Here is a 26,508-nt window from a genome sequence, read left to right as displayed (position 1 = left end):
GACCACTTTGGCACTCGACGCTTGCCAACGCGACGAGGCTTGGAATACAGAGGGAGGCACAGTGCAGAGAGAGGGGGGAGAAATGGAGGAATCCTCGGGACAGAGGAACTGGGCAGAGAGCGCAATCGTCGATGTTGTTGCACCAGGAGCGTTGTTCTTTGTGCTGTGCTGTGCTGGGACAGTGCACGACCTTGTGTTGGTTGTATAGTAGCCACACGCAGTGCTTCTGTATACAGTACATTAATGAGATGGAGGCAGATCATGCATTATTATTGCAGAGGCAGTTACGTAAGGACTTACATAAGAGCACCCCCTGCTTGACTGACCCAGCCAGTCTGAGGGCTGGAAACAGTTCCAACCCCCACCTCCCTCTCCGTTCCCTTGGAGGACATGGGGGGAGGGGAGATGACCGCCATGCACCCCTCAACCCCCCTCTCCCCACGTAGGGCAGATCAGATACCTGCGCTCACCCCGTCGTTTGCATGAATGTGGAAGAGGTGGGTTTTATTGCTGCGTCTTGCCTCATCTCTCTTGCATCTCCCCATCATCTTCCTCTCCCCCACCGCCTCCTCCTCGCATCTCTCCCCGATCGCACCGGCGAGATCGGCTCACGTCGCATCTCGATGCGTCACCTGCACTGACATAATTTTAGGCGCAGCTCCACAGCGCCATGATTAATCCGCCACCCCCCCCAACACCATCGCGGAACTTGACCTGACGTGAACGCCGATTACACTTGCGGTAAGCAATGGATGGGCGCCGCTCACAAACCCCACTTAGCCTGTCAAGATGTGGCCCTCTCAGTCGACGGAGTAGCGTCGTTGGGATGGGGCCACGGTGCAAATCTACGACCTGCACGCACGACAGAATGACCGTGTCGCTGGTCTGCGTGGATTTGAAAGAGAGTCATTGGCAACCGGGACCATTATTAGCTGGTTATACTTGAGAACCTCGTTTAATTACGGCTCAGTCTGTGCGAGTCTGTGGATCGCTATGCGAGTCTGTGGATCGCTGTGGATCGCTATGCGAGTCTGTGGATCGCTATGCGAGTCTGTGGCAGTGGTGTCGTGTGCTTGGCATGGGCCCCGGTGCAAGGAATGCAGTGGGGCCTCTCCCCCACTCCGATGGTAGCCCGGCGTCCTGGCCTATCCGGCCCGTGGGCCCCGGGTAGCACTCGGCAACCACATAAAGAAACAGGGGCACCCCCACATAGACGCAGAGACACGGCGGAACAGAGAGGCAGACCTGGACAAACGGGACGAGAGAGAGAGACAACACGCAGATAAACAGAGACGAAGCCCATCGTGGATCCTGGAGTGCGGTTGCACCGCCCGCACCGCTCACTCGACCGTCCCACGCCACTGCCACGCGGCCGGAGGAGCGAGCGGCCGGAGGAGCGAGCGGCCGTCTGTACGAACGTCTCTGCCGCTCCGCGTAGCCGGGGCCCGAGCGCGATACCACCCCGAGACTGCAGCTAGAGCAGGAAAATCGGGGGAAAAAACCCCGAACCCCCCCACCCCCCAAAAAACACAACAGGGCGGCAGGGGGCAGCTAACGTGGGAGCAGTTTAATGAGAAACACCGGCGTGCGTCATCAGCCAGTGCCCGCAGGTGCGCATACCGGCCAGCGTTCTCTCGCTCGCTTGTGTAGAAGACGGGAAAGGGAAGGAGGGGGTGCGTGTGTGTGAATGTGTGGAAGTTTTTGTACACAGTTGCTGGGCACCTGCCCCAAAACGTTAAGTGGCCAGCAACGAACAGCCCTGTTATCAAAGTTGTAATGGATAAGAGTGTAACACGTTTGTTGAATTTATCAAGGTTATTATAAGAGCTTGGGGAAAGAGATTATGAGAGGGGATTCCGGAGTGGGTGAGTGAGTGGGTGAGTGGGTAAGAGTTGTTGTGACCCGCAGTGTGGTGGTTGAACACAATGTGGGTCGAGACCTCAACACGAGTGGAAGAATCAACGAGCGACGTTCACGGGAACAACAACCGTGGCAGTAGCGATAGCAGAGTAGTAAGGAAGCGACTTACCGCCGGTGAGCGAGCGAGTGGAGTGAATCGGTGAGCGCTGCATCATCAATTGCCCTCACTGCTGCTTCGCTCTGGGTTATCTGTGGTGCAGCAGTGAGGTAGGAGCTGGTGGCGCCCAACCACAAATGCAGCAGCAGCTGCAGGATTCCAGCTTGAGCCAAATGTGTGCTCTGTGCAGCAGTCATGGTTACCATTATACAGAGTTAAGGGGGTGTATGGGTGTGTGTGGGGGGTGTATGGTGTCCGGCAAAAAACAACCCCCTTACCTCCTCGTTGGTGCCGGATGGCAATGCAATGGTGAGCAATGCTGTGGGGGGAGGGCCAATTTAGATTGGCCATTACCCTTATGGCGTTTGTAACCACCATAGTGGCCAAATGGGGGCTCTGGATGGGTGCGAGGGGATGGTAACCCCTACACCTTCAATTCATTACCACTAAACCACGATTTAAAACTTTAATTAAGCTTGAGCCGGAGGCCCCGGGGGGACAGGCATCTATGACGTCTCCTGGCCAAACCCCATTTGGCGGAGCCAGGAGACTGCATCCTTACCCTCGGGGCTCCAGAAACAACAACAAACCACTACGGGTGGCCACGTGAAATGTTCGAACGCTCACTGCAGAGGAGAGGCTGCCACTCGTCTGTCAGGAGCTGGACCGGTACAGCCTGAATATCTGTGGTATTCAGGAGGTCCAGTGGACCGGCTCTGGCTCCTGCCAACATGAGGGGTAGACAGTCCTCTACTTGGGGCAGGAGACTGCCAAATAACAGAGGGTGGCTCTTCTGGATAAAATAATGAAGGAGGTGTGGGAGCGTGGTGGTGAGGTGTGGAAAGCTGTAAGCCCCAGGCTACTTTGGACTTGCCTTTCCATCAGCCACAGGCGAGGAGTGGTGGTCATGGTTACTTATGCCCCCACTGAAGACGAACATCCCGTGGAGGGATGCAGGCAAGGCCGATGAGTCGGATGCCTTCTATGACCTCCCTGCACAGGTGCAAGCTAAAGTGGCCCCTCAGGATAGTCATCTTGTTGGGTGACTTCAATGCCCGAGTTGGTCATGATGCTGGCACCTGCTCTGGAGTGATTGGAAGCCATGGTTCCAGATCAGCTCAATAACAATGGTAGGAGGCTGCTAGATTTTTGTGCAGCCCATGGGCTTGTAATTACCAACACGCTGTTCCGGCATCGGCGCATCTGCACAACATCATGGATGCATGCCGGGTCCAAGCAAGAACATCTGCTGGACTACATAGTGACGGGACAGTGGATGCGGACCCATGTACTTGACACCAGGACCTACCATGGAGCTGATCTGCCCACTGACCATTGACTTGTCATCCATAAGATGCGCCTGCCATTCTTCCACTCCGGTGGTGAGTGTACACCCAGGACCCCATTCAAACCTATAGTGGCATGGTCTCGGCGAGCTGATGAAAGTTGCAAGCAAGAATTTCATCATCGCTTACGGCTGGGGTTGGCATCGTCCCCCCACTCCTCCTGATGTCGAGGGGAAATGAGTGAGGTTTAGGACTCATGCAGCTGCAATGGCTGCTTTTGGTACACGGTCCAGACCTCCCCAGAGACCCTGGCTGACAGAGGAGGTGGTCAGGCTGGCTGAGCAGCATCCCACATCAGAGAATGAGGAGGCTTACCACAGCCTTCGCTCGGAGGTTCGGAGAGCCGTGAGGTGCGACAAGGATGGGTGGTGGTCGTGGGTTGATGTGGAGATGGAGTCTGCCTCAATGGCCCGCAATCACAAATCGCTCTTTAACTCCATAAAAAAGTAGCCTGCAGCGCCACAACTATTACCATCATTAGGGGAAAGAACGGTGATCCAATCTCTGACCCCCAGGAACAGGTTTGCAGATTTGCTGAGCATTTCTGTGAGGTCCCAGGAGAGGCGAAATCCCTCAGCCTGGAAAACATCTTGGGACAAAGTGGGGATGACTCTGCTGAGGCTGCGGTGCATCAAATATTGGAAGATTAAGTCACTCCCTGTGAGTGGCTGGCTGAGGTGCCATCTGTTGAGGAACTACTAAAGGCAATCCAGAGTCTGAGACCAGGAAAGGCACCGGGAAGAGATGATCTCCCAAGCGAAATGCTGAGGGAGGGTGGCGTTTGTGCACAGACTGCCCTACATGACATCATAACAACAGTCTGGATTATTCAATATCGCCTTGCTAGGCATGCTGAGGAGAGGTTTGCTGGAGCCCCAATGCGGCTTCAGGAAAGGGCGGTCCTGCACAAATGCCATATTTTTTGTCCGTCTGCTACAGCAGAGGTGTAGGGAATTTCAACAAGACCTACATCTCTGCTCTATTGACCTGGTCAAGGCCTATGATACCATCAGTAGGCCTGTGCTCTGGGTTCTTCGTGCTTTCGGAGTCCCTGACCCTCTGCTCATGATCAGTAAGGACCTTCGTGATGGTGAGCGGGCCCAGGTAAAACTACGTGGCTGGGAATTTGAGCCATTCCTTGTTCACCTTGGGGTGCGACAGGGATGTCCTCTGGCTCCCACATTATTTAACATCTATTTCGACCACGTAGTTCGTGAAGCCTTCAATAGCTGTACCGAAGGAATTTCCATCTGATACAGATACAATGGGATCTTGTATCAAGGGATGACTCCCTATTGCTCAACCATGTTATGTATGCTGATGATCTGGTAATTGCTGCTCACTCATAGGAGGAGTTGGAGGCGCTGCTGCTGAACCTGGAGCTTGCCACTAAGAGGTGGGGCCTTACCATCTGCCCCACCAAAACTAAGCACCTGCCTGGGTATTTTGTACCATTGGACACTCCACCCCCAAAACTCCCAATTGGTGATAGGGAAATTGTGGATAGAGTGGAGAGTTTCCCATACCTGGATAGTGTGCTCATGACTGGCTCCGGTTTGACAGCAGAGGTCTCACTCCGAATCAGTCGAGCGGCATTATCTTTTTAACGGTTGCGTAACGCTGTGTGGAAGCGACCTGTTCTGTCGCTCCGCACGAAGCTTCAGGTCTTCTCGACCACAGTCATTCTCTCCCTTCTCCACACTTGCGAAACGTTGACCCCCCTAATGGAACATCTTCACCGGTTAGAAACATTTAGGCTAGCCTGCCTACCATCCATCCTGGGTTTAACCAGGCTGGATTGTGTGAGGAGCTTAGAAATCCTTGAAAGATCTGGACAAAGTCCCATCGGTGAGCTCCGGCAGGCAAGGCTGCGTTGGCTGGGTCATGTAGCCCGCATGCCCAGCCACCGCATGCCTAAACAGCTTTTGTTTGGCCGGATTGATGTGTGTGTATGATGTGTGTGTGTGCGGTGTGTATGATGTGTGTATGTGTGTGCGGTGTGTATGATGTGTGTGTGTGTGTGCGGGGTGTATGATGTGTGTGTGTGTGCGGTGTGTATGATGTGTGTGTGTGTGCGGTGTGTATGATGTGTGTGTGTGTGCGGTGTGTATGATGTGTGTGTGTGCGGTGTGTATGATGTGTGTGTGTGTGCGGTGTGTATGATGTGTGTGTGTGCGGTGTGTATGATGTGTGTGTGTGTGCGGTGTGTATGATGTGTGATGTGTGTGTGCGGTGTGTATGATGTGTGTGTGTGTGTATGATGTGTGTGTGTGTGGGGGGGTGTGTGTGCGGTGTGTATGATGTGTGTGTGTGTGTGCGTTGGGGCCGCCCCCGTGGCGTCCGCTGCCAATGCACATGCTCACGGGTTCACGAGCGTCAACATTTTGTAACAGAAACGCGGTTTCTGTGTCCGAGAGTGCTTTGCCGAGATGCCCCTCGACGTGAGGGGTAGGGGAGGTAGGAATAGCGTGGGCAGGGGAGGTAATGGTAGGGGAGGTCGGGATAGGGTAAGCCACGGTGCGGGGGGTAACGGCCAGGTATTGTAGACAGGTTAAGGTGTCTGCATTATCCAGTTTGTATGAACGAGACCGGTAAACATGGAATCAGATTACACAGACGAGACTGGTTTGCATTGAATCGGGCTGCGTAGGCTGGGCCACTTGGAGAGTAGCGGAGACGCGGGTGTCGCGTTCGTGCGTCACGGCTGGTGGCGGAGCGTGGCCGCCTGGGGCCGACTCCTCGCTCGGCCGCGGAGGCGGCGCCGACTCGGGGTGGAGATCCCCACTCGTCGTCTCTCGCTCATCGCATTTTCCCTGGTCCCCTCCCCTCCCTTCCACACACTCGGCCTCCGCGCATGGCTTCGAGGGCGTTTCCATGGATGCCAGCGCAGCTCTCTCGCTCTGACAGCGTCATTGGTCCTTCACCATCTCACACACTGAATGTTGTCTGGTCCCCAGGCGGCCAGAGTAGGCAGCACGTGACCAGCAGTAGCCACAGCGAGAGGTATGTTGGATGTTGTTTGCCAGTTGCAGAAATATTTATTGGGTGGTTGACCCAGACGGGCTGGTGGGTGTGCGCGTGGGTGTGTGAATCGGTGGGGTGCGTGCGTGTGAATCGGTGGGTGTGTGAGTGTGTGAATCGGTGTGCGTGCGTGTGAATCGGTGGGTGTGTGAGTGTGTGAATCGGTGGGTGTGAATCGGTGGGTGTGCGTGCGTGTGAATCGGTGGGTGGGCGTATCGCAGTTGGCGTGGGCTACGTAGAGCTCCCTCCCCTTTCCAGTCTTCCCCTTCCTCCTTGTTGTCACTGTGGTACGGTACAATCTTTTTTTCGTGCTCCGTACTCAAATTAAATATACCGTAATTTCGTACCTTACCTTGAAAATATGTTTTGTGCCGTACCTTTGAAGAAATGTTAGTCCGGTACCAGGGCGGTCAAAATTTCGTTCCATTATTTTGTACCTTATATCGTACCTAAGAAGAACAAACCTTACACTTAAGGGACAGCTAACAAGCAAGCTTATAGTGTATCGTTTTGTTGATTTTTTTTTTATAGAAAACGCTTCACTGTTTAAAAAATAAGAATCTTGTGTTAACATGTTTAGATTTTTTTGCTCGATTTCACATAAAACATGAAAATCCAAAATCACATTTCGAAATATTGATTAAAACGCTCAGAATTATCATCCATTATCAATGGTAAGTGGCATTTTGAGAGGATTCTTGCCTGCCGTGTTAGTTTTTAATAGTTGATGCGTTACTTCCTTGTAGCCACCTTTAAATAAAATAGAGTAGAAAGATTACCAAAAATGAAGAAACTTGGCTTCTGATTAATTGACTACCTGATTTGGTAAGAAAAGAGTGCAAAAAAAATGACGTGTGCCCCGGAGCTTCTTCTCCAGCGAATCGTGAGGCGTCGTGCTGGAGAATGCGCGGCGTGACACGAGCACGTCGTGGCGGGAGAGCGTGCCGGGCATGACGGGCTCGGGCCTGCAAAGTGGTCAAGACGTGGCGGAAACGCGTCTTGACCACCGCTTTGAGCGTCGGCCGCTTGCGGGGGCCTCTCTGGTTTCCTCTCGCGTGAAGCCACACGTCGGTGGAATCGGACAAACGTCGTCCGGTGGGACGGGACGAGGCGAGGCTTCCCCGGCGAGGTATGGCCACGGTCACCGTTGTTATCGGCGTCATAGCGAGCCACGGCCGGGCCGAGGACACGGCCGGCGGTCCTCGGTGAGGGTGGCGTGGCGAGCGGCAGCTGCGCGCCGGCAGCCGCTCGCCGCATTTGGCGCTCTCCGCCGGAGAAATGGCAACGAATATTAAAACATGAGAACCCAAAGGAGTATGACACAGGGAGAGGGCAGTGCGCCCACCCAGTTGCCACAGTTTGTGCGGAACAATTATAAACAATTACAGGCGAGAGAGAGCGGTGGGGGGGGGGGGGCACCAAGGGGGGAGAGGGGTCCAGGAGGCAGGTGGCAGTGACCGTTGTTGGTACATCCCCCACATTGCAGAGTGGCATGTTGTTCCCACTGCGCCACATCGTCACTGTTGCCAGAAAGATCTCTGTGCGTGAATTAGGTGTTCGTGAAATGTATCTGAAATATACGATATAGCAGGAATGATTCATTAGTAATTAGCAATTTTACATTCATGGAAAATCTCAAAAATTAACCGACTTCACTCGGGGGATTTGGGGGCTGCAGCCCCAGGCCTCGGGCTCTGAGAGATTTCCGCAAAAAGTTCCCAATCCTGCTTCGTAACGGCTGGAGCACAGCACTCGGCACGATGGTAAATCCCATGGGACGTGTGGTAATTGAAGCTGTAGCATCGCCGTCTGTGTGCTAATACCAGTCGTGTGTCGCATGAAAACCCAGCGGTGAAGTAAGCGTGGTGAACAACAACAGAGAGGCCGCCCCCCAAAACCGTGACAGCCCCTGGGTTCCCCTAGAACTCATTCTGGCCCTGACCGGAATTCCCTGCCCATCATCTCTTTCGCGGGTTCTAACAGCCGCGCGTCAACTATCCTCCATTACAACTCTGATGGCCTTGCTGTTCGTTGTTGAGTCCGCTTGACTCTTTGGGAGTTTGCTCAGCGACTGTTTTAATTTTCTTTTCGTAACAATGATGCAACTGCTGTCTGAAACTTTCGAGTGGTTGAGGGGGGGGCTTTCCCCCTGCCCCCCCACTGTATGACTCTGTCGGCAATGGGCGAGGCAGGGAAGGTGCAGGGAGCGAATGAGACGGGCGTCGGATTGGCAGGGGCGCAGGAGAGAGAGATTGCGCGGGGATGTGGCTTACATTAGCGAGAGTTGGCAGGAAGGCGCAGCCGTGCTCAAATGTCATGCTCCCCTCCCCGAGTCCCGGCGATGCCCCGCACGCACAGTGCAGATTGTGCCGCGATGTTATTTTGAGAAGCACGTGGAATCCTGCCAAAGCGGCCGCCGCGTTCTCTGGGCGAGTGTTGCAGGACGAGGTTCGTAGCGATTGTCGAGAGTGTGCGCGGGGCCCCGGAATGCGGGGTTTGTTATTGCGGTCATCGACGTCTACGACGCCGCGGGGGGTTCGGAAGATCTCGGTCGGCGGAATGAGGGGGAGCGCAGACATTCGGAGCTCAGCGGGCGGCCGTGAACATCCGTTACCTACCGGCACTACCACCACCGCCACTACCAACGCTACTACCACTACAATCTCACCCCTATTACGACTGCTACAACACCACCACTACCACCACTACACTCTCACCACTACCACCACCATCGCAGATGCACGTGACAGCTCGCAGCATAAATAATGGAGCACTTCAAGGATGCAGCACAATACATATCCCACAACAACACAACCGGGATACAAGACGATCAACACGCGCGGCAGCGCGCACACGCAATAGAAGCACAGGAGTAGGGCACGACGCACGGAGCAGCGCCCCCGCGCGCACGTGACTGGGTGCGGGGCGGATGCCGACGGCCGGTGCCCCGTGCCAGCGGAGGCCTTGGCGGCTGCGGAGTTTGTGTCAGAGGTGACACCACCGTGCCACGCTCGGCCATCGCATTCCGAGCACGGTGGGCGGGGGTGGGGGGGGCTGGTCCCCACCCACCAGGCAGCTTCACGACCTCCACACTGTGGTGTGCAACCGGCACGCTGCAGGTCGCAGCACCTCTCGCTGCTTCTTCCCTCTCACTCGCGCCCCGTTGGGTTTCCCTCCTCCCGTCGCTACTACCACGACCACTGCACCCTCACCACTGCACCCTCACCACTGCACCCTCACCACTGCACCCTCACCACTGCCTTCGGCACTGCCGTCAATTATATCCTTGCTCAATTCAAGAAACGGAATGACTCGTCTGGGCGGCAGGGGTGTGTTTCTTGGTGGGGTTTGCGTGGTCTCTCTCCCCATTCTGCTTTTCTGGTTTTCTCCCCCAGCTAAAAGCACACTCGAAGCGTCGCTGGTTTTGGCCAAACATCCCCGTGCAGCAAAACCCTTCTGGAGTCTTTGAACTCGGTGTGGCATTCCTGGGTAAATGAGTTTAAATTATCACCAACTGCGCTGATCGTTGCTGGCCGTATGCCACTTTGGGCTGCGCTTGGCAACTGTGATTTAAAAAAAAGGCAGTGGGCAGTGCCAGATCTCCCGCTGGGAGCCAAGCTGCTGCATCCCGGAGATGGATGTGCCCCGGTCCCTCCCCGCCCCCATGGCTTGGGTCCCCCGAACCCTCTGGGGATCTGACCTCGTGCCACGAGAGCCCGAGGGGGTAGGGGGGGGCAGCTGCCTCCCTTGGAAAATGACCCCGCCGCCCGTGGCTCCCCTGCCCCGTGGCCGGCGTGTGCGCGCTGGCCGGCTTGCGGCCGGCTCACGGCTACGCGTGGACTCGGTCTCTCGGCTGGGGCGGACGTCCGCCCGGTTAGTCCGGGGAGGCCGCCGCACTGCAATGTCTCGCGCTCTGGACCGGCGATCCGGAGAGCGCCGGTTGGACTCCATCTCCCTCCGCAGCAGTGGAATCATCGGAGCGACATGTTAAATCCCGCTGCCACTGTTCACCCAGCGGTGTGAAAGGGTAACACCGCAGTTGATTATGAATAACATTGGTCGCGAAAGCCTACATGTTAAACCGCAGTTCGTCGATCGACAGCAGGTGGTGCGTGGCGGGGTGACGTGTGGCTACTCCCTCGTCTTTGGAGACGCCTGGCCAGCGTGGAGGAGTCGGCCAAACTATCGCCGACAAGGGCTCCTCTCCAGAGCTCGCTCTCGCGGAGGCTCTTCATCCAGCAGTGGAGTGAGCGAGCCATTGTAGGGCTGCGCCGTTGTCTTTTCCTGTACTCGGGAACAACGGCCGCCATTCGGGGCTTGAGCCGCAATCGCACGCAAATACACGCGCTCGCGCGCTTTCTGGCAGCGGGTCGTGGGCGGGTGGGCAAGGGGCAAATGCCTCTCCGCCCTCTCCCGCGGCGATAGCGCCCCTGGTGGTGGCAATGGAGGAGTGTGGGGAGAGGTGGGGAGAAGCGCCGGCAGGCAGGGAGAGTGCCGGGCACCCTGGGAAGGATAGAGGTGGTGGTGGTGGTGACGACGACGACCCGACCCGTTGTGCCGTGCCCTGTGGGCACAATGACTGGACTGGGAGAGCGCTGAGCCCACACAGATGAGATCTGGGGTTTAATCTCCTGGGTTTCAGCCGCCTGTGGTTAAACCAGGTTCTCAAGGGGAGTGGGTTGATGGCCTCGGCCCGATCACCGATGTTCACTCATAAAAAAAAAAAACAAAGCTGTAAATTTGATTTTGCTCATAATTTCTATAAATTCCACCTCTGAAAATTAGCGATATGTGCTGGACATTTCTCTCTGTCGCAGGGCGGGCAGGAAAGTACCGCCTCCTAGTGTAACTGTAGATCGGTGGCCACTTCTGTGAGAAGTCCTTCCCCGAGACGATCCTCTTACACGGCCTGGTGCGCTGCTTGGCGTGAGTTCTGCGTCGATTTTTCGTCTCGCGAGACGATACCGGTGGCACGATCGCGACAAAATTGGCAACTAAAAAGACAAATGTGACTGGATCAGCGCGAAAGGTCGCGACCCACATTGTGAGATTGAGAGCATCAAGTTGGCGGTCCATAATTGAGCATCTCCTTTGTGAGAAGTCAACCGTGATTGTTTCAAGAATAACCTGTCATAGGAATGTGGAATTTCCAACAGAGGCTTGGCAGCGGAGGCGAGCGCCGCGGCGCGTTTGTGCGACCGTGAGATCGGCGCGTCTTTCTCGAGCGTTCGAATACGCTGTGTAACAAATTATTATTTAATAGGTAAATTTCAAAATATCACTGTCCTGGTCACAAAAGCAAAGCTTGTGGGGAATAATAGCCATTTTCTATACTTTTTAGGCAAAAGCAATTACAAAATAACACTTACTACCCAGGAAGAAAAATTGTGTTCCATCGTGATATAAATAGCGAGAAAGTGACGCGTTGTCGTGCGTGCGGTTAGCAGCGAGCGGTTATGGGCAATACCCTGCTAGAGCGTTCTGTCACGTTTGTGCCCCATCGCAGCATCGTGTTCACTCGCTGGTGCGAGCACGTGACTCTCGTTTAAATAATGGATTTATTCAACTGTAAAATGAAGTGGGAATCTTTTTCAGCTCCGTCTCGCAGAGAACAAGGAAGATGCTGCTTGGGACGGCGACGGGCTCTTGATTGATGTCCAAAAAATAAATTACATTCCAATTTGTTGCCGCAGGAAAGGATTTAGACACGGGTCTGGCGTGGAGCCAGGGGAGGGCCGCACGGAGCGGGTCGGCGTGACCTCGCGGATGAGACGAACGCGTGGAAATGCACAAGGACAGATATCCGTGTACAGGCAGACGCGCAGGTGCACAGGCGCGGATACTCGGACACTGCACACATGGAAATGCAGACGTGGGAACCTGGACAAATGGCCGCACGCGTGATTGTACAAAAATGCACGTGTACATCTGTGCACAAACGTACACAAACGTACACAATTGTACATATGCGTCTACATCCACACTGACACAGACACGTGACAAAACAGACTTGGACACAGACTCGGGCACAAAGACACATATAGACATAGACAAAGATCCCCCGTGTAGCCTAAACAGACTTTTGGGGCAAGCGCTGTTACTGAGCACCTATGAAGGCCAGCACGGCACACGAGGGGCTGGGTGGCCAGCACCATGCTCGATCGCCTTTGTCTCCCCAGTGGCGATGTTTACACACCGCACCAGATACTTATTTGAGGCGGAGTCGACCTAGGGGAGCAGTACGGTAGCGGGTAGCACGCTGCGCTACGTATGTATGCGTGTATGTTGACATTCTTTTGCACCATACCTAACCAACCATGCTCATGAGGTACGAACCCAGCGACCCGAGTTCGATTCCTGCTCGCGGCAATCGCCAGTGACGATGATCTGAACTGGTCATTGTCCTCCCCTAGATCGACTCCTATATTGACATCGACACGAACACAGATGCACACACCAATGGGAACACAAGCTTGGATGCACTCAGACATGCACATCTAGATGTACGAGCACACTGACACACAGACACTGAGATGATCAAAATGCACATGGACACGTGCGGGCACGCACATTGTCCATGCGCGTCAACATGCCCACATATTCACGCACCCCCCCCCCCCCGTGTGCACCTGGAGGCAAGGGAGGGGCCTGGGTCAGGGTGCCCTGCCCCAGCACTGCCGCCCGCCTCTATGCACGCACACACAAAGACAAAGATCCCCCCTATAGCCTAAACACACTGTTCCGGAAAGTGCTGTTCGCGAGCAATTTTGAAGGCCGGCATGGCACTCGAGTAGGCGGTGTGGTCAGTGTCGCACCCGGCCCCCTTTGTTTCCCCAGCGCTGATGTTTACACAGCACACCGGCTACTCGTTTAACGCTGAGTTGAACCAGGAAAGCCCCAGGACCGTTTAAGATATTCACCGATTTTGGATGTGAGTGGGAATCGAACACCGGGTTCCTTGCACAATTCCCCAACCGCTGTGCAATTACTCCTCACCGCACGCACGCACGCACATACACACGCATGCACGCACGGGCACGCACGTACACTTGTGGTCGAACCAGCCGCACGGCGGTCCGCGAGCACGGCCCCTGAGCCTTCCCCCACCACCTTCCGGCCGAGTATTTCAGAGGGTGAATTACCAAAGCCCCCAATTTGCTACTAAGTTGACGTTAAAGACCACTGTTGCAAGGACAGGGCATTGTCTGTGGTTTTATGGCCCCGGTCTGAAATTTGAACGTTACCTGCAATTACTTGAACGCTGACCCGGGCGCTCCATTGTGAGGGATAATGGATCTCAATTGGCCCTCACCTGCGCAAATATAGAACGAGAGGAGAGTGGCCAACGGTCCAGATCCCTCACACAACCAATCGCACACACGCACACACGCACTCCACGCGCGTGTTCTTTTGAGCGCGAGGAGTGGTATCACATAAGTTTGCGCAGTGCGCTTCGGACCCGTCGACCCGAGTTAGATTCCCGCTCACTGCGTTTGCTTGGACATCGGCACAGGGGAGACGCAGGCGGCCGGGCGCAGTGCTGGCCATCCACCCCCTCGTCTGCCGTGCCGGCCTTCGGAGGTGCTCGCTAACAGAATTTGCCCAAAAGGCCTGTTAAAGGCTACACGGGGGATCTTTGTGCGTGTGCACGTGGGCGTGTGTGTGCATTTGGGGGGGGGGGTAGGTGGCTGTTTGTCCAAGGTCACCGTGCCCCTCTCTGGTCACTCACGCGTTCCGTGCCCGGGGGAGTGGCGCCTCCCCCCGACCCCCGTGCCACGTGCGTCCCGCCTGGGTCCGGTCCGCACGGCGCTGGAGGCTCTCTCAGCGGGGACCTCTCACCGCGGGGGGATCTGCGTGCGGCAGAGGCCGCTCGTGGGCACATGCCCTGCGGGACGACGTGGGAGGGCACGCACTGTTAGCAAGCGCCTTCTCAGGTTGGCACCACGCCACGTGCAAGGGCGGCGTGGCCGCATCACGCCCAGCAGCCTTTGTTTCCCCAATCCTGATGTTTGAACGCTCCGAGAGTGAATTATTTGAAAGCTGAGTCGACCTAGGGGAGAGCCAGATCGGTTACCGTGTTTTGTAGCGCAGTGTGCCAACCGCTGCATCGCCACTCCCCACGCACAAATGGACAAAGATCTCCCGTATAGCCTTTACAGACTGCTGGGGCAAGTGCTGTTGGCGAGCACCAATTAAGGCCGGCACGGGGAGTGGTGAGGCTCGCTCCAGACAGTTTCCCCCCAGTGCTGGTGCTTACTCGCTTAAGGCCGGGTCGACGAATCTCTACACCAGGACGGGTGCAGATATCCCTCTGGGATGTTGGCTGTGGCTGGGAATAGAGCTCCAATGGCTTCGTTTGTAGTGCGGCGCGATAATCGCTGCAACCACTGCTCCCTGCATACACACACACACTCGCACTTACACACACACACTCGCACACACACACACTCGCACTTACACATACACACATACACTCGCACTTACACATGCACGCGCTCAATCGTGCTGGTGGACGAACCCGCACACGCGCGCATCGCGGTGAGGACTGGGAGCGGCTGGCAGCGTGTGCGGGTCAGGGTGCCCAGACACGGTGGTGACAGGAGGGATGGAGGGAGGGAGGAGAGAAGAAGGAGTCTCGTTCAGGCCTACGGCCTTTGGTCACAGGCAGCTTGGGAGCAGAGGAGGAGGAGGCGTGAGAGTGTGGTGGGTGCACACGTACGGCTTGCGCAGCACACACGGCTCGCACGGCACACACACATAGCTTGCACGCTACACACACACATACAGCTCTCACACACAGCTCACACAAACACACACAGCTCTCACACACACACACAGCTCACACACACACAGCTCTCACACACACACACAGCTCACACACACACATACAGCTCACACACACACATAGAGCTCACACACAGCTCACACACACACACAGCTCACACACGCACAGCTCACACACACACAGCTCACACACACACACACATAGTGCTCACACACACATGCAGCTCACACACACACACATAGAGCTCACACACACACACAGCTCACACACACACACAGCTCACACACGCACAGCTCACACACACACACATAGTGCTCACTCACACACACACAGCTCACACACACACACATAGAGCTCACACACACACACAGCTCACACACACACACATAGAGCTCACACACACACAGCTCACACACACACACATAAAGCTCACACACACACAGCTCACACATGCACAGCTCACACACACACACATAGTGCTCACACACACACAGCTCACACGCACATACACATAGAGCTCACACACACATACACATAGAGCTCACACACACACAGCTCACACACACACATAGTGCTCACACACACACAGCTCACACGCACATACACATAGAGCTCACACACACATACACATAGAGCTCACACACACACAGCTCACACACACACACACAGCTCGCACACACAGCTCACACACACACAGCTCACACACACACACATAGTGCTCACTCACAGACACACAGCTCACACACACACACACATAGTGCTCACTCACAGACACACAGCTCACACACACACACACATAGAGCTCACACACACACACAGCTCACACACAGCTCACACACACACACAGCTCGCACACGCACAGTGCTCGCACGTCACACATGCACAGCTCGCGTGGTTGGTGGTGCGGAGCTGGCGTGGGGGGGGGGAGGAACAGAAGGGCCGTGCATGGACGTGACGCTGACCTGTGGGCCACGCTGTTGCCCTCGTCCGCGTGGGGTTGGCCGCGGATCAGACGTGACTGCGCCCACGCGGTGTCCACCAAGCGACGAGGGAGTGTGTGCGTGTGTGTGCGTGAGTGTGCGTGTCCGTGTGCGTGTGTGCTTGTCCGTGTGTGTGTGTCATCATCAGTGGTTCACGAATTCGCGGCCAATATCTAAACTGGTCCTGGGCTGGCCTCCTGTACATCGTCTCGGCCATAAATGAGTACCTTGTGCAGTGTGCAGGCATCAGCACTGGGGAGACAAAGGTGGCTGGGCGTCACGTTGGTTACACCAGCCCCTCGTCCTTCGTATCGGCCTTCATACATCGGTGTTCACAAACGGCACTTGCTCCAACAGTCTATATGTCTATACGGGGGATCTTTGTCTTTGTGCACAGTGTCTGCCGCGCGTGACCTTGGCCCCCACTTTATCCTCGGTGCGGCGTGGTGGTGGTGCTGGTGGTGGTGCTGGTGGTGCTGGTGCTGGCGGCGGCGGTGCTGGCGGCATGCATCCACGTGTGTGTGTGCGTGCGTGCGCGCGTTCGGCCACGCGCACGCACGCACACACACACGCATTCGTGTACGCGATCCAGAATTGCTCGCACGCATAATTGCATCCTTGTCCCTGGGAGCTAAGAACTTGGTGAGGATGGCGGTGGTGGGGTGGCGGTGGCGTGTGTGGCTGCTGTGTTCTGTTGTCTGAGTGGGCGGTGTGCTGCGGGCTGTTGTCCGTAGGCTCATCGCTCTCGTACACGCTGTTCTCCGAGTGGCCTATATGTTACGCCCGGTCTGCACGATTGATTAGCGCGCGTGTGCGCGTGTGCTTGTGTGTGCGTATGTGTGCGTGTGTGCAGTAGGGGAGTGGTAGTGTAGCGGTTAGCACGCTGCACTACTAACCCGGCCACCCGAGTTTGATTCCCGCTCACGGCCAACACCAGTGACGATTATCTGAACCGTTCCTGGGCCTCCCCTAGGTCGAGTCAGCCTCAAATGAATACCTGGTAATGTGTGTAAACATCGCCACTGGGGAGACCAAGGTGGCCAGGCGTGGTGCTGGCCACCCACCCCCTCGTGTGCCGTGCTGGCCTTCATAGGTGCTCGCTAACAGCACTTGCCCCTACAGTTTGTTAAGGCTATACGGGGGGTCTTTGTCTTTGTGCATGTGCGTGTGTGCGTACGTGCGTGCACCGCACGTAATTATTCGTTCTCTCTGCGCCGTGCGTGACCCTGCGCGCTCGTCGGGCCGCCTCGTGTGACGGTGGCGGAGGGGGCACTGAACGTCTCGAGCGGCTAAGCCTCCCCTGGGACTCGCGGTGACAGGGAGGGAGCCCCCCACTCCTGCCCGTCCTCTCCTGCGCTGGCTGTGCGTGTGTGTGCCTACCCTGCGGACGGGAGCCTTAGAAGGAGCCTTTGAGCAGTGCCGCACTCTGTATAGCCGTGCGAGCGGGGCTTAATTTCTCATTTGATATCGCTGGTTAGACCGGGAGTTGGTGGCACGTGACAAAGTGGATGTGGTGTGCCGGCTGTGTAGATAATTTCTGAGGTCCCTGACGTGGAGAGCCCGGCGGCATGCGTGCGAGTGAGCCAGCAGGTTAGCCAACCGGTGAGCCAGCGGGTGAGCCAGGGAGCCAGGAAACCGGCCGGTGAGTCAGTGGGTGAGCCAGGGAGCCAGGAAACCAGCCGGTGAGCCAGCGGGTGAGCCAGGGAGCCAGGAAACCAGCCGGTGAGTCAGCGGGTGAGCCAGGGAGCCAGGAAACCAGCCGGTGAGCCAGCGGGTGAGCCAGGGAGCCAGGAAACCAGCCGGTGAGCCAGCGGGTGAGCCAGGGAGCCAGGAAACCAGCCGGTGAGTCAGCGGGTGAGCCAGGGAGCCAGGAAACCAACCGGTGAGCCAGCGGGTGAGCCAGGGAGCCAGGAAACCAGCCGGTGAGTCAGCGGGTGAGCCAGGGAGCCAGGAAACCAGCCGGTGAGCCAGCGGGTGAGCCAGGGAGCCAGGAAACCAGCCGGTGAGCCAGCGCGTGAGCCAGGGAGCCAGGAAACCAACCGGTGAGCCAGCGGGTGAGCCAGGGAGCCAGGAAACCAGCCGGTGAGTCAGCGGGTGAGCCAGGGAGCCAGGAAACCAGCCGGTGAGCCAGCGGGTGAGCCAGGGAGCCAGGAAACCAGCCGGTGAGTCAGCGGGTGAGCCAGGGAGCCAGGAAACTAGCCGGTGAGCCAGTGGGTGAGCCAGGGAGCCAGGAAACCAGCCGGTGAGTCAGCGGGTGAGCCAGGAAGCCAGGAAACCAGCCGGTGAGTCAGCGGGTGAGCCAGGGAGCCAGGAAACCGGCCGGTGAGTCAGCGGGTGAGCCAGGGAGCCAGGAAACCAGCCGGTGAGTCAGCGGGTGAGCCAGGGAACCAGGAAACCAGCCGGTGAGCCAGTGGGTGAGCCAGGGAGCCAGGAAACCAGCCGGTGAGTCAGCGGGTGAGCCAGGGAGCCAGGAAACCAGCCGGTGAGTCAGCGGGTGAGCCAGGGAACCAGGAAACCAGCCGGTGAGCCAGTGGGTGAGCCAGTGAGCCAGGAAACCAGCCGGTGAGTCAGCGGGTGAGCCAGGGAGCCAGGAAACCTGCCGGTGAGTCAGCGGGTGAGCCAGGGAACCAGGAAACTGGCCAGGGAGCCAGTGGGTGAGCCAGTGAGCCAGCGAGCGAGCTGCCGGTCTGTGGCAGGGGACCCTGTCTTGCTCAACCGTCGTTTGTTTTGTTGCAGGGAGATCGACGTCTTGGAGATATTCTCTCCGTTCTCCACACGAAAACGTCAGGAGAACCGACAGCACCCCCCTATTGCACGGCCCCGCTAGAGGTGAGATTGGCGTCATCGTCGTCGACATCATCATCATCGTTTATTATTCACGAATTTGATACCCCACAGGTTTATCCGATGTGCTATTTTGAACGTCCTCGGGTCATGTGCCGGGTCATGTGCCGGGTCATGTGCCGGGTCATGTGCCGGGTCATGTGCCGGGTCATGTGCCGGGCCATTGTAAGTGGATAAGCAACGCTCGGGCCAATGAGCCAAATTCGGCGAAACATTGGGTCAACGATAAAAATGTTGTTGTTGTAATTTCGATATTATTTACATCAACTAAATATCTTAAGCTGTTTTGTTTGGCAAGCCTGACTGCTGGTGAAACATGGAAGTTGAGGCCGGTTCGGAGTTTTTCCTGAACAATTAGTGCCGGAAGGTTTTGGTCTGGAAAACTAAAAATGTAATTATCTATTTGTGGAGATATCAGAAGAACAGAGGTGGTGGCCGTGCCTTCACCAGGATCCAACCCCAGTGACCGATAAACGGGTTCCAGAAAGTGTGTTGTTGGGATCGTGGAGGTGGTGGTGGTGGTCGCAGTTGGCCAGGACTTCAAGGGGCCCCCCGTATCATCGTGAGCTGTTGGCAGCCGCAATGGGCACAAATGCCTGCGAAGCTCAGCCAATTGGGCGGAGGGGTGAGGGGTGAGTCAGGGTGGTGGTGGTCGTGCATACTGGGAGGGACTGGTCATTTATTGCAGGAGAAGGAGAAGGGGGGTGGGGGGGGTTGAGGCGGAGGCGAGGGTGGAGGTGGGTGGAGTAGAGAAGAGTGGCTTCTCAGTGAAGAACAACTGAGGAGGTCTCAAACAATGGGCAGAGTTCCTGGCCCGGATTTTCACAGCAGGGAGCCGAACCTAAAGAGTCAAATCCAGGCCTGGATTGTCTCTGCGGGGAGTCTGAGTGTGGAGTCGGATGCCACACAGTGTGCCGGGGTGCCGGGGAGGGGGGCAGGCCGTGGGGAGAAACTGCGATTCTTCCTGAATCGTGGTCCCCATCTCTCTTCTCGAGATTTATTTTTTGCCGAATTTCATCCCACAGAGAGGTTTTAGCCAAAACAAGAGGTGAGTGGCGGCAGGAAGGAGGAGGGGAGGATGAGGCAGAGATGAAAGGAAGAGGCTCTCTCACTCTTGTGCCCTCTCCGCTCACTCTCCTGTCCTCTCCGCCTCCTCCTGCTCCTCGTCGTCGTGACCACAGCGTGGCGTCCCGGTGGGGGGGTTGTCAAACTCTCTGATCAACTTGTCCGCACTCTTACATTGCCCGCTCCTCTGGCGGCGTTTTGGCGCACGGGATCGCGTGCGCGCGGCCGGTGGTGCCGATGGTGCCAATGGTGCCGAGGGTGATCGCAGCAGTGGCTGTGATGGTCGTGGTGGTGATATTAGCAGAGGTAGTGTTGTTCGTTTTGGTAACAGTGGTGATGCCGATAGTTGTGATAGTCGTAATGGTGGTGGTGGTGCCAATCCCGGACTTGATGATGGTTGTGGTGGTGTCAGGGTTGTGTTGGCAGCGGTGCAGCAGCAGTAATTGACAATGGTGACTGTGAGAGTAAAACTGGTTGTGATGCTTGTGGTGGTGCTGGTAGTAATGGCAGTAGTAATTATGGTTGTGGTGGCAAAAGCGGTTGTTGGTCGTGGTGATGGCAGTAGGTAGAAATGTCGATCCTTGTGTTGATGCTGCTGCTGCTGGTGGTGGTGGTGGAGGCTGTCATGGCAGTGGTGGTTATGGTGCGCAATGTGCGTATGCGTGGTCCCACTGGGGAGCACATAACAAAGCTCCTCCGTATAACCGGTAACATACTGTTGGGGCAAGTGCTGTTAGCGAGCACCTATTGAGACCGGCACGGCACACGAGGGAGTCGGTGGCCAGGATCACACCCCTCCGCTTTTGTCTCCCCAGTGGCAATGTTTACACACCGCACCAGGTGCTCATTTGAGGGTGAGTCGACCTCGGGTTGGCCCAAGACCGGTTCAGATCATTGTCAATGGCGTTGGCCGTGAGCGGGAAACAAACTCGGGTAGCTGGTACTGGTGAACGCACACGCACACACGGCACTGCGTCGCTCATGCGCACACCCACACGGACACGAAGCTTTACCGCTGCTCTCTGCAATGGGGCCATGTGGACCCCATTGCGTGGGGTGTTGGGGGGGCTGCCTTTGTGCCCTCGGATCCCCGCACCCCCGCCCGTCACACAGGGTCCCCTTTGTGGGGTCATTTCTGCCGTCAGCCACGCGGTGCTGATGAGTTACAGATATATACAAAAAATACCTCCCCCATATTTTCCCTTCCCCGTTGGCAAAGGAAGCACCACCTGGTAAAGGAAGCGTACCGAGCGGTCGCGCGTCGTTTCGGATCGTGACCCTATTTCAAAGCCAAGATGCTCACACCGCCACTGTGTTGTCATTGTGACCTCTTCATTGTGTTATCGCTATCATCGTCGTCTTCCTCATTGCGGTTGTGGTGAATGTGGTTCTGGGGGGCGGTGGCGCTGGGGGGCGCTGGGGGGCGCTGGGGGGCGCTGGGGGCAGCAGCGTGCGTGACGCTGTGAGCCTGTGCTAACACCCGAGGAGCGATGAAGCCGGGTCAGGCTGCCCTGGCAGCCCAGACCCGTTACACGAGTCAATATTGGCCGTGTGGAAGGGGCGAGGGTGGGGGGGCGCGGAATGGGGTATGGGGACTCGGGGGGAGCGGGGCGCGCTGAGCATGGGGATGGAGGGTGGGGGGAGGTGGATGGTGCGGGATTGAGGAAAGTAAAACAAGAGGTGGGGACTCGTGAAAATGGCTGTGAGGATGGGGGTGGGGGGGTGGTTGGGGGTGGATGGGGGTGGGGGGTGGATGGTGGTGGGGGGAGCTGGGGAGGAGGGCCGATACGTTCCCGTTCCTCGGAGGAACGGGAACGAAGCGAGAACGCGGAGTGCGAGCGACGGGGTGTACGGACGGAGCGATAAGACGCCGGGACGTGGGGGACGCTGGACGATTACGTTTGCACTGCGTCCGCGTGGTGACGGAGCCTTCTCACGTTGATGTTCCTGACCGTTGGAGCTCCCTCGCTAACCTCGTAAAAGATCTGCTGGCTCCTCATCCGGTGCCACGGCGTTTACGAGCAGTAAATGTCTTGAGATGGGTCGGTGTTTGCGTTACAGGTTGGGAGACGCAGGGAGATGAACACAGAGTGAGAGGGGACATGGGGAGAGAGCGGGGAGATGGGGAGAGAGCGGGGACATGGGGAGAGAGCGGGGACATGGGGAGAGAGCGGGGAGATGGGGAGAGAGCGGGGAGATGGGGAGAGAGCGGGGCGATGGGGAGAGAGTGGGGACATGGGGAGAGAGCGGGGAGATGGGGAGAGAGCGGGGAGATGGGGAGAGAGCGGGGAGATGGGGAGAGAGCGGGGAGATGGGGAGAGAGCGTGAAGATGGGGAGAGAGCGTGGAGATGGGGAGAGAGCGGGGAGATGGGGAGAGAGCGTGGAGATGGGGAGAGAGCGTGGAGATGGGGAGAGAGCGGGGACATGGGGAGAGAGCGGGGACATGGGGAGAGAGCGGGGAGATGGGGAGAGAGCGGGGAGATGGGGAGAGAGCGGGGAGATGGGGAGAGAGCGGGGACATGGGGAGAGAGCGGGGAGATGGAGAGAGAGCGGGGAGATGGGGAGAGAGCGGGGAGATGGGGAGAGAGCGTGGAGATGGGGAGAGAGCGGGGAGATGGGGAGAGAGTGGGTGGAAGGGAGAACAGAGAGATGGAGCGAGTGAGGAAGCAGGAGGGAAGGGAGGGAGAGCGGTGCAGGAGGGAAGGAGGGAGGGAGGCAGCAGGGGAGGGGAACGGGGGCTGGCAATGCAAAGAACAAAGGAGGGAGCAGGGGAGGGAGTGGAGTGACAGAAAGAGGAAGCAGGAGAGCAAGGGAGGCAGCAATGGAGGGAAGGGTGAGGTGGAAGGAGGCTGAGTGGGTGAGCGCTGTGAGTGGGCCTTGTCCCCTGCGGCGCTCGCTGTGCGTGCGAATCTTCTCTGTCGTGTCGCGCGTCACGTCTCCCTCATCATGAGGGATGCCCGAGCGTCAACAACAACATCCAGCAGCTGCAGGCCCCTCTTTCCCACTCACCATGTCTCACTCTCTCCTGCTCTCTTTCTCTCTCTCCCACTCAAAATCTCTCACTCTCTCTCACCCACTCTCTCCCACTCACCATGTCTCGCTCTCTCCCACTTAGCGTCTCCCACTCTCTCGCATTCACCATCTCTCCCTCTCTCTCCTCCTCTCTCCCTCTCTCTTCCATTCTCTCCCACTCACCTTCTCCCACTCTCTCCCATTTACCATCTCCCGCTCACTCCCACTCACCGTCTCTCAATCTCTCAATCTCTCTCTCTCGCTCTCTCCGACTCTCTCCCGCTCACCCTCCCGTTCCTCCGAGTACACGGTGCCACTGCACATCGCATTCCTGTGTCACGGCCACATTGTGCGGTGGGTGGGGGATGGGGGGGAGTGGGGGGCGGAGGTTGAAAACCGGGGCTGGTGGAGGGAGATGGTGGCTGCCAGCAGGTCACCGTGACCCCTGGCCGCTGCCGCCGCCGCGAGCGCTCTCTCTCGCATCGCTCGTGGGCCACGTCACCTGCGTCTCGAGTGCGCCGCCGAGCCGCTCCACCGCTCCACCGCGCGATCCGCGGGAGCGTTCCCATTGGCCGCCCCGCCGCCAATGGGAACGCCGATGTTCGCCGCTGCTTTTCTGATAGAATCGGCCGCACGCCGCTTGTCGCGACGGCCACGGCCGACGCCGAAAGGGGTTTACTGGACGTGGCGTGCTGGGATTTTGCCCCGTGTAGAGAGCGCACGGTGGGGCGGCGCTCGCGGATCGGTTCGGGGCCTCGGTCGCCGCCTACGGTGGAGGGGGGGACGACCTCTGTGTGCCGGCCGTTATGCCGCAGAAAAAAGACATGCGGCGTCTCCGCTCTGCCTCCTTTGTCGAGGGATTTTTATTTATTCTCTGAGCCGTTTTCTGAAATTCTCTGAAATTCGCTCGCCGGGATTTGTGGGAGCCGGAGAGATTGTGCGGTGATCCCACACGAGCGGCGGCAGCGTCGTCTCGCTAATTCCACACGACCGGGCTCGGCTTACGGTCGTGTCACGGCAAAACCACGCTCTGTCTCTGCCAGTAAACTTGACGCACGCCCCGAGTTGCGCCGACTGCGGCGTCCGGTGCTGCCCGCGCGGTGCACGCGCGACGCCCCGTCTCCCCCCCCCGCCCCCCCCCGAGCCTCGATCGCCGCTCCGATCCCCGCGTCTCCGCCACTTCCCGCGTCTTTCCGCCAGCGTTAAATTACATTGCTTAATTTCGTATCGTGTAGCGCGTCACGTAGCTCGGCGCGGCCCCCGAGGGCGCGTTGACCGGAGCCGTTCGAGCGCCGACTGGTACCGCGTCGTTCAGAGCCACGTTCGTCATTCGCAACGGTCGCCGCTCTTTCGCTCGTGCCCGGGCACCGGCAGGGCACGGGGCGTCGTCGTTTCTCTGCTTCGGTCCACCGGGCCGCGTTTTCTCCCCGCTTGATCCCTGCGACTGGAATCCTCCGTGACCCCTGAACCCCCGGACGACCCCGCTGCCGCGCCGCCACGTCGTGAGCGTCGTGAACGCGTGCCGCGCCTGCGTCCGATGCGCGTGGGGTGCGCCGACAAGTTTGCCCGCACGTGCCGCCCTGTCGTGGAGTCTCGCTGCCGGCCGCTGGACTCTTTCATCTGAACCAGAGATGTCTCCGCGGGAAGGGTGTTTCCCCTTCGCACCAAGTTTTAATGGGGGGCCAAATTAAATGTCTCTCCTCCAGTAAGACCCGGGTCACTTTGACCTCGAGTTGCCCTGAGTTGGTCGGATTTCTTCCAGGACTCGATTTGGTGAAACGAAATTAGCATTCCGTGAAATTCCGAGCTACTCAAGTTATCACGTCCAATGGGGCATGGCTTGCTCAGAAATACTTCCAAGTAAGGCTTCCCCGCAACGCTCGCACGGTAAATATCAAGACCACTTCGCTGACACGGTCGAACGTTAAACGCTACTTAATTGATCCACGTCTTTGATTGACACTTGCTTGGTTTCTGCTCAGCCTGATTTATTACGATTGGAATCCAGGCTGGCCCCCGTTGAAACGAGACCAGGGAATTCGGGCTGCAGCCCAAATTTCCTGGGCCAACTCGAGTTGACAAAAACAATGCGGTGGACGTGCTGGTGGGATGGCAACCAGAGGTCGAGCGCTCGGTACGTGGCCCGTGCCGACGCGGTGTAGAGGTGAAGCGGCGTGCCGATGTAAAATCGAAGCTACGAAGGTTGAAGCGGCGCAAAAGCCGGCGCGGCTGCGGCTCCTCTCGGATGGGGGCGGGGGGGCCAGCAGAGATGTTAAGCGTGCACGGCCAACGCGGCGGTGAACTGCGGCTACGGAGAGCGCGGGGGTGCAGGGCCCACCTCGTCTCCCGCGAGCGCCCGCCCCGATCGCGGTGGCCGTAAGACGTGGCGTGGCGCGCGTAGGGCGTGCCGGGGGTCGCGCGTGGCTGCCCTTGGTGTTCACACGCGGTGCCGGCTCGGAGTGACGAATCGCTGCAGAGCAATTGGATTCTTTGCGTTGGCCGAGCGGCGGGTGCGGTCGTCGGTGAGAAACCGCAGGGGCGAGGGGAGAGTTTTGGTTCCGAGCGGATGCTATTGTTGTTCGGGGTGTGGGCCGCATCGCCACGAGGGCAAAGCTCCCGTTGTTGGTGCTTATATTTAGGACGCCATATCAGAATGCCGACGTCTCGAGTTACTTACCAGGCACTGGCATCCAAGTCGAGTGGACTCGACGAACGCGCGTGATTTTATGGCGAATGATTTAATTGCATTTGAGTTGATCGTGGATGATTTAATCATGGACGTCTCAAACAAACCATTATGTATGCTGAACTATGTGTATGTTGACATTCTTTCGCACCGTACGTAGCCAAACGTTCGAATTGGAGGTGCGAGGAAGGACAACGGACGTAAGAGAAAAGCTTGCGTGTAAATTGGCTTGAGCATTTGGATGTCTTAATGTTTAATTTGTATTGATTTATTTTTTCAAAGGGGTCTTGTTTGCACTCTCGTGCAAACAGGCAACGCACGCACGGAGCGATCGAAAGATCGCCGCGTGTCACCGGCCTCCTTGGCCGAGCGCGGTGAACTACGCCACGTCTCTCAGAGCGGACGAGCGATCCGTGTCCACGTGATCGTATTTGTGGCTGTCTGTGTGTGTGAGACTCGGCCTCAAATGAGTACTTGGTGCGATGTGTAAACATCATTACTAGGGAGACAAAGGCTACATGGGGGATCTTTGTTTTTGGTTGTGGTGGGGTGGTGCGGGGGTACAGCGGTTCGTGCACCGAGCCACGGACCTGGCGACCCGAGTTCGATTCCTGCTCACAACCAACATCGGTGACTAATATTTGAAGCAGCCCTGGGTTCTCACCAGCCCAGGTGCCCTACCCCGCTGCTGCTGCTGCACATGACCTCGGAGTAAAGGTGCACCGTCGCAACCGCCATCGTCACCGCCATC

The 26,508-nt window shown here is 57.4% G+C and overlaps 1 protein-coding gene across 3 annotated transcripts in view; it reads left to right on the top strand.

Moving 5' to 3' along the window:
* GREB1L (GREB1 like retinoic acid receptor coactivator) overlaps positions 1-26,508 on the top strand; it is a 76,730-nt gene that overhangs the window by 11,284 nt on the left and 38,938 nt on the right. For 2 of the 3 annotated variants that reach the window (XM_061562310.1, XM_061562307.1), the window contains exon 2: positions 18,886-18,978. The exons of the other annotated variant lie outside the window; for it this stretch is intronic. The gene's annotated coding sequence lies outside the window, so the exon portion shown is untranslated. The remainder of the gene's footprint in view (positions 1-18,885; positions 18,979-26,508) is intronic. 3 annotated transcript variants of the gene reach the window in all.

The sequence above is a fragment of the Lethenteron reissneri genome, chromosome 29 (genome assembly GCF_015708825.2).
Source record: "Lethenteron reissneri isolate LAM-NWPU_2019-01 chromosome 29, ASM1570882v1, whole genome shotgun sequence".
In the NCBI taxonomy this organism is placed as follows: Eukaryota; Metazoa; Chordata; class Hyperoartia; order Petromyzontiformes; family Petromyzontidae; genus Lethenteron; species Lethenteron reissneri.
The sequence above is the reverse complement of the archived record's forward strand: the minus strand, read 5'-3'. Positions and strand labels throughout refer to the sequence as shown.